General features: G+C 44.0%; 1 pseudogene; it reads left to right on the top strand.

Moving 5' to 3' along the window:
• The first annotated feature begins 342 nt into the window (after nucleotides 1-342).
• Nucleotides 343-10,945, top strand: part of LOC144762281 (TSC22 domain family protein 1-like) — a 140,052-nt pseudogene continuing 129,449 nt past the window's right edge.

Below are 10,945 nucleotides of genomic sequence, written 5' to 3'. Positions count from 1 at the left end.
CTAGTGTATCCATTTGGACCACGCCACAGTCCGCAGTCACTTCTGCCTGCTTTTTTCCCCCCTCTCCTCCAACAATTAATTACTGTTGTGGATGTCCACCAATGGAAATGAAAACATTGAAGCAACAGCGGGTTGTGCAGACCCCCTTTCTACCTGTTGTGTGGTCTTAGTTGCTGTTTTTCTTGCTCCGGTTTCATGTTTCACTTTACCCAGTCCACTGAGCTGCCTCAAGTCAGAGATCGCTCCATTAGTATCCGCAGGCTGGCTACTTCCCGCGGGAAGCGCACCACCGCTAGGAATTCTGGCTGTCCGCACTGTCCCTGTTTTTCCGCTCGAGACGACATGAGCCGGTACAGCAGTTCTCCTCAGAACCGCCGTAACTGCCAACCCCAGCCAGCTGGAAGTGAGTACCGCGAGGACACCCCCATCGTGGTCCTCAACATCACCTCACGATACAAGGCGCACAGCAGGCAGTCCACCGAGCCCAGGCTGAACAATCGATTGTCGCACCAACGAACCATGGAGAGAGACGATGAGAGGTGCGGCAATTAGTCGCACTCCACCTTTGCCTAAGCCGTCTAATATGGAATGTTTTCATTGTGGAGAAGTGTGGCTCAATGGTTAGAGTGGCAGACCCTGATGCAGATGTCTAGCCCTGGACCAGGGTTCAATTCCCCACCTCGGCGGGTCTTGAGCTAAAAAATTCCACGGACCTGATAATTCTCGCCTCGGTGCCTATTCCAACCATGGAGTCCCACTCTGCAACTCTGGGCAATAGCTTGCTTAATCTCCACAACGGCCTCCACCTTGGGGGTGCCCAGGAGTGGACACCTCACAGGGAAAGCCAGGATGGGTTCCACAGCGGTATTCGTACAAGCGCCTTGAGACCCTTGCGGGTGAGTAGTGCGCTATACAAGTATCAATTTACATTGCAAAGTTGGGAATACTTTGAACAAAATTCTGCAAGACCAATAAAATGTCTAACTTCATCTTTGCAACTAGTAGCCAGTGCATTCTGAATAGCATTGACCAGCGATGTTTTGGATTTGACACCCTCACTATTAATCACATGTCCCAAATATGTGACACTATCCTCAGCAAATGAACATTTAGTGAACTATACATTAAACCATTAGATTCCAAAATACTTAAAACTTCTGACTTATAATCATGCTCTTATTTAGTCTTTACAGAAATTAATATCTCATCTTGGAACAATTTTGCACCATCTATTTTCCCAAAAAGCTAAAACACTGAAGCCACTGCTGCTAACCCAATGGACATACTTTGAATTGAAAGCACCCAATTGGTGTTTTAGAAGCAGTTAATTTTGTATTTTTAGTAGATAACAGAATCTGATGGTAAGCCAAAGACAAATCACGGAGGAAACCCACTTCGTTCATTTCAGTTAAGATAACATTTAAATTATTCTAGGTAAAGAAAATTGAACTTTCACTATATTGTTATTCAAGTGGCGCAGGTTTATACATAGGCTAAACTTGCAGTGTGTCGTTATGCTACCACTCTATGTGAAATCCATTTGGAAATTTCAACAGATTCAATTATGTAGTCTGCACCTAACCTTCCAAGTTCTTATGTCCCCTCATCCCCTTAATGAAATCTGAATATTTCTAACTTAGTGTGCTATAGAAACTGCTAAATATTATCTTAATTCCAAATCAAATTAGTCTATAAATCTTTTTGCTAAAAACATTGGATAATTTCTTTAGTATCCTCACTCCAACCTTGATACCCTCATCAACTACCAACACTTACTCTTTTTCCATTTGGGTCCAAAATTATGTGTAGATTCTTCTGATCAACACCCCCCCCACAGTACATTTGGACCTTTCTAGGCAACATATAAACTGTGCCTTAGGATTTTTGAACCCAGACTTGAACCAGCAGAAACTAAGCATATAACTTCTGTGCCCACTATATCACTCTGGTTGAACCATCAGTGGGAAATAACTTAGCACCAACCTTCCCACAAATTTATCATTCCATAACTTCTCATGTTTTCGTAGAACATGAATCCACAAAGACTTTCAAGTTCACATCTTCAGCACTATGGCTGGTTGTCACTAACAAAGAATCACCCGTCTTTTATATTCAAAATAAGGTTCTCTTTCAGCTTCACAATATCTTCACTCATGCCATCTTCACTGTCCAATTATTTATTTATTACTATCAGGGTCAGACACACACACACACACATTTTAATTGTTTGGATTCTTTCTTACAGATTTTGTCAAATTTGTCCAAACCATTAGCACATCTGCTGGAAGTTACTTCTTTCTATATAAAAGCTCAAATCTCTTTAAGAGCTGTTTCACCATTCACCCACAACTACTCCCGAACAGCAGAATTAAAAGTGTGCTTTACAACTTGATCATGAATCAGATCCTGCTGTAACGCACCAAATGTACACTTTTCTTTCATTCACTAACATTCTCATCAATAGATTCAATGTTGTTTTCTCTCGAAGCATCTCTCCTGTGTAATTCCTATGCAAACTTTCAGGGCAAATTAAATATCTAAATTCTCAATTGCAGCAATAAAAACATAAATATCCCCACCAATGGGTACTGCTTTCTGCATTTGACTATAATTCTTTAACCCTTGAGGACCTAAAGAATGCAAAAATATTATTTTCTTTTGATCAGGAGACATTTTACCATCAACATCAATAGCCTCAATAAAATTCAGCCAATATTCCTTCCATTCACTCTAGCGGAGAGAAGGATCTTTTACTGAAGGCCAAAAGGCTTGAGGAGGACTGAGAGAAAAGGTGTGTGAACTCACAGTGAACTGTTTGAAATTGTCCAGCATTAGTTCACTGCCCACGCTTCACCACACCAAGAAGCAGTATTAGGGTACTGTAATCCAATTGCTACTAATACCTGAGTCGGGTAGAAAGAAATTCAGTGCTACGTACACCAATGTTCCACGAGGTATACAAGAAAGTAGTGCTTTGGAAATATCAATAAAAAAAAACCATTTTGAAGAAACATGAAATACCTCCAAATCCTCGCCAATGCGGAGACTGAGTACAAATTGTGGAAAAAGAACAATCGATGGATAGACTGCAGAACAATTTCATACATTCACCCCAGTACAGAGATCTGGGCCTAAATCCATTGTTTTTTTGCTCACCATGTCATTCCAATGTGGACCCTGCCGTATCCCTATCAATCTTGACCCTGCACCCAATGGGAACAGTCCAGCCCAAACTGCCAGGCCAGGTCCTACCTGGACTGGAAACAAACATCCTGGGACTGGTTTCTGGCTTCCAGCCCTCATCAGCCAGGATAGCTTGACTACAATGGCATGGAGAGCACAGGACCCACGTCTGGGCATACCCGTCCCACTTGGGGGGACAAATGCAAAAAGAACAATTGATGGACAGAATTCAGAACAATGTCATACATAGACCCCAGTACAGAGATCTGGGCCTAAATCCATCGTTTTTTTGCTCATCATGCCATTCCAGTTTGGACCCAGCCATATGCATATCAGTCTTAACCCTGCTCCCCATGGGAACAGTCCAGCCCGAACTGCCAAGCCAGGTCCTCCCTGGACTGGAAACAAACATCCTAGGACCGATTTCAGCCCTCATCAGCCAGGATAGCTTGACGCCAGTGGCATGGAGAGCCCGGGACCCATGTCTGGGCACACCCGTCCCATTACGAAATGTGGGGCCTGAGTTCTGCTGTCTCCATAAAACACTCTAAACAGTGATGTGCTTGAGTGACTGTATCAACGTTTTGCCTCTGTAAATACTGTTCCCTTAAGACTGATTCAAAAATGGCCACCGTAAAGGTCATTACGCATAACCTTATGCGGGCCATATCAATTGGCATATGTCAATGCATGTGTTGGAACTCAGAGATTTATGTTGCATGATAAGGTGCCTCTATGCAGCTACGTGTGTTCATTCCCGCCAGTCAATTGATAGCCAAGGGAAATGCCAAATTAGCCCAATGTTGAGCAATACACCTGCTGTGGGTAACTTAATTAAACTTGACAGGCACATATGTCAATCTCCTACTTTCTTACCGGAGCGGTACTTGGCTGGTCCTCCATCCATGAAAGGCCACTGTACAGGTGGCGATATACTGGATCCCAAATTTTATCCGATCCTGGCATCAACCCTCTGTCCCCAAAAGCACTAATAACCAATTCAGTGAGTAAAGCAATTTGCTCCCTGTAGTCATTTATCACCAATTTGTTGTGCAGTAATCCATCACACATTGTAGGGTGCTGATAACACAAAGAAAAATGGAGCAGTCAGCTTTACATCCGTTCCACAGCGGAGCCCTCTCAGTATCCACCCTAGGATTCCTTTGCATCATCAATGGAATCTCAGGATGATGTACCAACCTTCCCTTGAACATAAGCAATGTGTAATTAAACACATAACAGTCCTATGCTGTGTAATGGACATCCACACTAAGAATAGTTTAGTCTAGTTTAGGTAAGTCCTAAACACTTTAATTTCTGTGAAACCAGTCAGGTTTTTTCTTTCTCACTTTTTCTTGTTTCACCTCTGGCACAGCTCAAGTTTCATGCTATAATTATAAAATGTTGCAAAATCCAAAATAACACAAAAGTAAAGTCACATAAGGGTCGGAAATTAAATACAGGAATCCCTTACGTCAGCACAAGTATTATCCAACTAAAACAACATGATGGTGAAAGTGATAGAGGTTTTTTGGTTAGATTAAATCTACATATATTAGCCATACTGTTCATGCTCTTAGCTTTATCTGTTGATCAGGTAAGCTTTGTTGGAGCCCGCTTTGTTGGAACCCTGATCCATGGCCATGACCAATTAGTTCACAACACATAATCAATTTCAGATCAAACGGCCACATCTCTCAGAAAAAAGTGCTACTTTTGTTACTTGATTGTGCATTGAAAGCCCTGGGGGATCTGTCAAGTGGGGGACAAGAAAATGGGGGGGGGGCCAAAACCCAAAATCACCATGCATTTTCCATAGACTTCTCTAGGCAGTGCTATCACAAGAACTGATGAACGGAATTACACCTAATTTGTCAGGAAGCAGGATCTTGGGGCAGAAATTATGTAGTGTAGTTCAGCTGTTTTGGAGATATTAAGCTCCACAAATATTTGTATATCTGGACAGTTGGGTTTGAGGGACTCTTGCAAAAGTGCCTGAAACCCATTTCTTTTTTTTTAAAGAGCCTTCTGATTGGCCCAGGAGGCTATTTATTCTTTGGGTCAATTCGCTCCAATGGGAGACATGCTCCTGTGGGAGCAAGCACTCTGATTGCCTACCAGCAACATGAAGAACAATGTTGCCAGCAGCCATTACAGGACTCAAGGACTTAGTCCCCTGTTCTGCATTCAAGAAAAAAAAGGCAAGGTAGAGATACCTTGCCCTCACACTCCTGGACCCAAAATTAAAATGCAGCAGTTTTTGCCTCAATCTCGTTGGATTCCCATGGCACTGCCACAAAAAAAAATGTAAATGGCTATCCACCTTTTCTTCAAATTATGTGGGATGGGGAGCCTCATTGGCGACCCAAGCCAAGCCCATTTTGTGCCCAGTGAACTCCATCCCTAGGGCCAACTTTTAAAGAAAGGGGCGAGAGGCATGCAGCTCCACTCCATGAGTCTCTACAGGCCTTGGGCACCCCATCGGTCCGGGTCAGAATATATAATGATAGGGAAGGCGCATGGCCACCTACCCTGAGCCTATAGTGGCCCCAGGGATCCCATTGCCTGCGGCCAAACACTAAAAGCCAAAGGGCCCTGGGGAAGGGGAGCGTGCAGCTCTGCTCTCTTAGTTTTACGCGTGTCCCAGAAAACCTACCCCCAGGAGATAGTGGTTTTCCCTGCTCACAGGAGCGCAGGGAGGGAAAGAAGTGTGCTCCCACCTGGCGAGAGCTTTGAAAATGTTTCCACAGAGAGAAAGCGAACTTCTGTATCCCCGTGCTCTTGTACTGAGGGAAACTCTGATTGCTCCAGCCCCTCAACTGGACCACGTCCTTCCTCTCCAGCAGAACCCAGAGCGTCTGCCTCCAACCCTTCCGATCCAAAGCCACCGACATCATCTGCGGTGTCCCCCAGGGCTCATCCCTCAGCCCGATGCTGTTCAACATCTACATGGCCCCCCTCGCACAAGTGGCCCTCCAGCATGACCTCCACATCATCTCCTACTCCGACGACACCCAGCTCATCCTTTCCCCCACCAAGGACCCTCACACCGCCAAAACCAACCACCATGAGGGAATGAAGGCCGTTGCCGACTGGATGAGGAGTAGCCGGCTGAAGCTGAACTCGGACAAGACGGAGGTCCTCATCCTCGGAGTCACCCCCTCAGCCTGGGACGACTCCTGGTGGCCGACTACACTGGGAACAGCACCAACACCCACTAACCATGCACGCAACCTAGGATTCGTCCTCAACTCCTCCCTCTCCATGTCGAAGCAGGTCAACGCCGTCTCCTCCTCCTGCTACAACACCCTCTGCATGCTCCACAGGATCTACAAGTGGATCCCGACCTAAACCAGAAGACGGTGACACAGACCCTCGTCAGCAGCAGGCTGGACTACTGCAACGTACTCTACGCATGAATCCCAGCCAAACACCTGCGTCGACTACAGCGCATCCAGAACGCCTCCGCCTGACTGATCCTCAACATCGCCCACCGCAGCCACATCACCCCCTACCTGAGAGACCTACACTGGCTCCCCGTCGACAAGAGGATCACCTTCAAGCTCCTCACCCACGCACACAAAGTTCTCCACGATGCCGGACCAGCCTACCTGAACAGCAGACTCAGCTTCTACACCCCCGCCCGCCAGCTTCGCCCTTGCCGATGTCCCCCGCATCCAGCGAACCACCTCCGGAGGCAGATCCTTCTCCTACCTCGCCACCAAGACCTGGAACACCCTCCCCACCCACCTACGGCAGACCCAAGACCTACTTACCTTCAAAAGACTCCTCAGGACCTGGCTCTTCGAGCAGTAGCGACACCCCCTTTCCCTCAGCGCCTTGAGACCCTCATGGGTAGGTAGTGCGCTCTACAGGTATTCTGATAGATTGATTGATTGACTTGGTGTGAGCAAGTAGAAGAAGCTGCTCCCGCAATGCAGACAGGGCGCCAACTGGGACTGTGGGGGCCATTGGGCTCACTACGCAGCTCAGAAAGTTATGTTTTGTTGTATGGCCATTAGCAGTACATAGAGAAGGGTTGTCTGTCCATGGGGGAGGGTTGGGTAGTGGGTCATTCCTTTTTTCTGTTAATGACCACCATAGTTTACCAGGGTTTAAATGATTGTGATGGAAAGAAAAGAAAGGACTTCAGCATGTATGCTCTTAATAGGGCATGTGGGCGGTCTAATGCCATGACTCCAACATACCCTAATCTCCCACCATGTCTGAGTGTGTTTTACTAGGATGAGGCCAGCGGGGACACACCCATTAGAAAACAGATGATCCATCTAACTCATAATCAAGTGGGCAGACTGAGGGTTTGGCAGACTGGCAACACCCTCACACTTGTGATGGAATACCTTGTCCCCAAACTCTAAATCGAGCCATAATTCATTATTATTTGATCAGCATAGAAGCTTGGTGCATTATTGATAATCTGGCTATATAAAAAAGACCAGAGAGTGTGGGAGATCTATCATGGAATATTGCTGTGCAAAAATAGATGGAAGGCCAAATGGATTATATTGGGCATGCATTTTCCCAGTATAATGTGCTGAGTCCTTCCAGAAGTAAAATATATAGTAAAATCTTCACAACCAGGTAGAAGGAAATTAAATATTGTTAGCTGGAACAACCTACAGGAGAGAGTATCTGAAAGTCAATAATTTCTCATTCGCTTGAGTGTAAAGGTATTAAGAAGACCATTTAAGAGATATCTTGAAAGCTTCTATGGTACAATATAGACATAAATAATATGGACATACAAAAATATAGTTACAAAATATCAAGAACCTCAATATCGCATTCCTATATATAAAGCACCAAAGTATAATTATCATTTACAAAAATATGCCCGTAAATATATATCTGAATGTCGAAATAAAAAACAAAGAAGTATTAATATCATTATTACAATAAAACATAAGAAACATGACCAAAACCCCAAAACAACAAAACATAGTTGTTTACAACATTGTTTACAAATTTATATATTCATATTCGAACTACTAACCTATCAACAATTGACATTTATTTAGAAACAATTATCAAATAGAAACTTTTCCAATATAAAAAGAAGAATAAAAAGGAAACAAAAATGTGCAACAAACTCCTGCAGAAGAACCCACCACTGTTGGAAGGCATCATTCTCCCAACTGAAGCTATACCCTGGAAGGCTACAACACTCTCCAGAAATAAAGCTACAACATTTGCATAGTAATTACTGAATTATAACGTAACATAAACTTAACTTCAAAGATAATTTAAGTATTGAAATAAAAGAGAAATAAATAGCATTTTTTTTTTAATTATAACTTTAAAGCGCAAGGCTGCCAAAAAGAAATACACCAACAAAAAATGCAAAAAGAAACCTAGCTCTCACAAAAAGAAAGACAAATAAATGTAATTATAATAATAAATCAATTAAACAATCACTAGGATTATTAAATAACAAACCGTTTTTTAATTTTGTAATAGCTACAAGAATTGCACAAACCAAAAAAATTAAACATCAATAAATTAAACATACCTTTTTCTCAACAGTAAAATTGAACACAGACTAGCAAAAAGGCCTGCCTTGCAAATAACACAGCATTTGGTAAAAAAATTAAGAATATTTTATATAACATACAATGTACTTAAAATAACATTTTGTAATATTTGTGTAATTTACAGATGCAATGTTTGAAATTCAACAAACATCTAATCACAAAATGGGAGACTACTATTAAGGTCTAGGGGATACACCAATGTTAATTTCAAGAAAAATTGTTTCAATAACCTGTGTTAATGGGAAACATTAATGGAAACATGACAACCTTTCAAATAACATTTATATTACTACTAAATAAAATATAAATACTGATACCTGCACACTAACCTACTGAACCAATTTTTTCAATGTGTATCAACTATTCACACTCACACTCTAAACTTAACAAGGTTGATGAAAGTACTGGACTATGGGGGTGGGGGCTATAATTACTATTCCCACCACAACCTGAACCATATTGAAACAAGTATTTAGTAAAGTATTTAAAGTTAGAGCTATTGGCATTGCTCATGACGTTATTTTTTATTTATGTTTTTGTTTTTAAAACATAAACAATAAATAACATTGTCATTTTCAATGCCAATAGCTTAATCTCTCGCAAATGCAAGACCTATTGCATTTGCACCCAAAGAGAGCCCCGCACACACCGAGAGCCCCAGACACACAAACACAGAGAGCCACACACACATGCAGAGAGCCCCACACACAGAGCGCCACACACACAGAGCGCCACACACACAGAGCGCCAAACACACAGATCACCACACACACAGAGCGCCACACACACACAGAGCCCCACACACACACACACACAGAGCCCCCCCCCACACACACACAGAGCCACACATACACACAGAGCCCCCCACACACACACACAGAGCCCCCCCACACACAGAGAGCCCCCACACACACAGAGAGAGCCCCCCCCCCACACACAGAGCCCCCCCTACACACACAGAGGCCCCCCACACACACAGAGCCCCCCCCACACACACACAGCCCCCCCCACAGACACAGAGCCCCCCACACACACACTGAGCCCCGTACCCACACACACAGATCCCCACATACACACAGAGAGCCCCCCACACACACAGAGAGCCCCCCACACACACAGAGCCCCCCACACACACAGAGAGCCCACACACACACAAAGCCCCACACACACAGACAGCCTCACACACACAGACAGCCCCACACACACAGACAGCCCCACACACACAGACAGCCCCACACACACAGACAGCCCCACACACACAGACAGCCCCACACACACAGAGAACCCCACGCACACAGACACAGAGAGCCCCACACACACAGACACAGAGAGCCCCACACACACAGACACAGAGAGCCCCACACACACACACAGAGCCCCCCCACACACACAGAGCCCCACACACACACACAGAGCCCCACAACAATCAACAATAAAAGCAGCCCCACTTGTATTCAGATGTGGTTCACCACTGTCTGTTGACTAACACCTGCTGGAGCGAGGTGCGAGTTTTGAATCGTTTAAGTTAGCAAGCTACGGGCATACTAAAAAAACATCAAGTGCAGGATTTTCTCAACCTAATATAAAAGTATTTTGACTTGTACTTAAGTGGTTCTCCATTTACTTACTTTTATACTATAGCGCGACCTCCTCTGACGTTTCTGTAAAACGTACCTTTTGTCCCGAAGTTTGGTCCTGAATTTTGACCTCCTGTCCTAAATTTTTGTCCTGAATTGTGACCCTTTGTCCTGAATTTTTACACTCGCCGTCCTGAATTTGCACCCAGGGCAGTTGGTTACCCTACTTAGAAAAGTAAACAGTGTTCAACAACTTTGTGCATTATGTTGATTTACACTGTGTATTATGCATGGGCGTCTTTAACCAATACGGTGAGGGTTGATCTGCACCTCAGAAGTTTACCACTCAAAAATCGATCAAGCATGAACTCTCTAAAGTGTCACATGTTGCAACTGAGCATTAAATAAATTCTATGTTGCAGGGGTTAAATTGGTCATGCAACGATGGGAAAATAACCTCTCATATCCATCCACATTTTAAATGAGGCCTGAACTTGCTTAGTAAAGAATGCAGTAGATTTATCTGCGGGGCACCGAGGTAAACAAAAACCAAGTCAAGCTCGAAACTATGCGGATCAGTCAACTTTATACAATCTTCAATGATCGGGGGCTCGGAGATAATGCGCTGCTCTA

The sequence above is a fragment of the Lissotriton helveticus genome, chromosome 6 (assembly GCF_964261635.1).
Source record: "Lissotriton helveticus chromosome 6, aLisHel1.1, whole genome shotgun sequence".
NCBI classification, from domain to species: Eukaryota; Metazoa; Chordata; class Amphibia; order Caudata; family Salamandridae; genus Lissotriton; species Lissotriton helveticus.
Note: the sequence above shows the minus strand (reverse complement) of the source record. Positions and strands in the feature narration are given on the sequence as shown.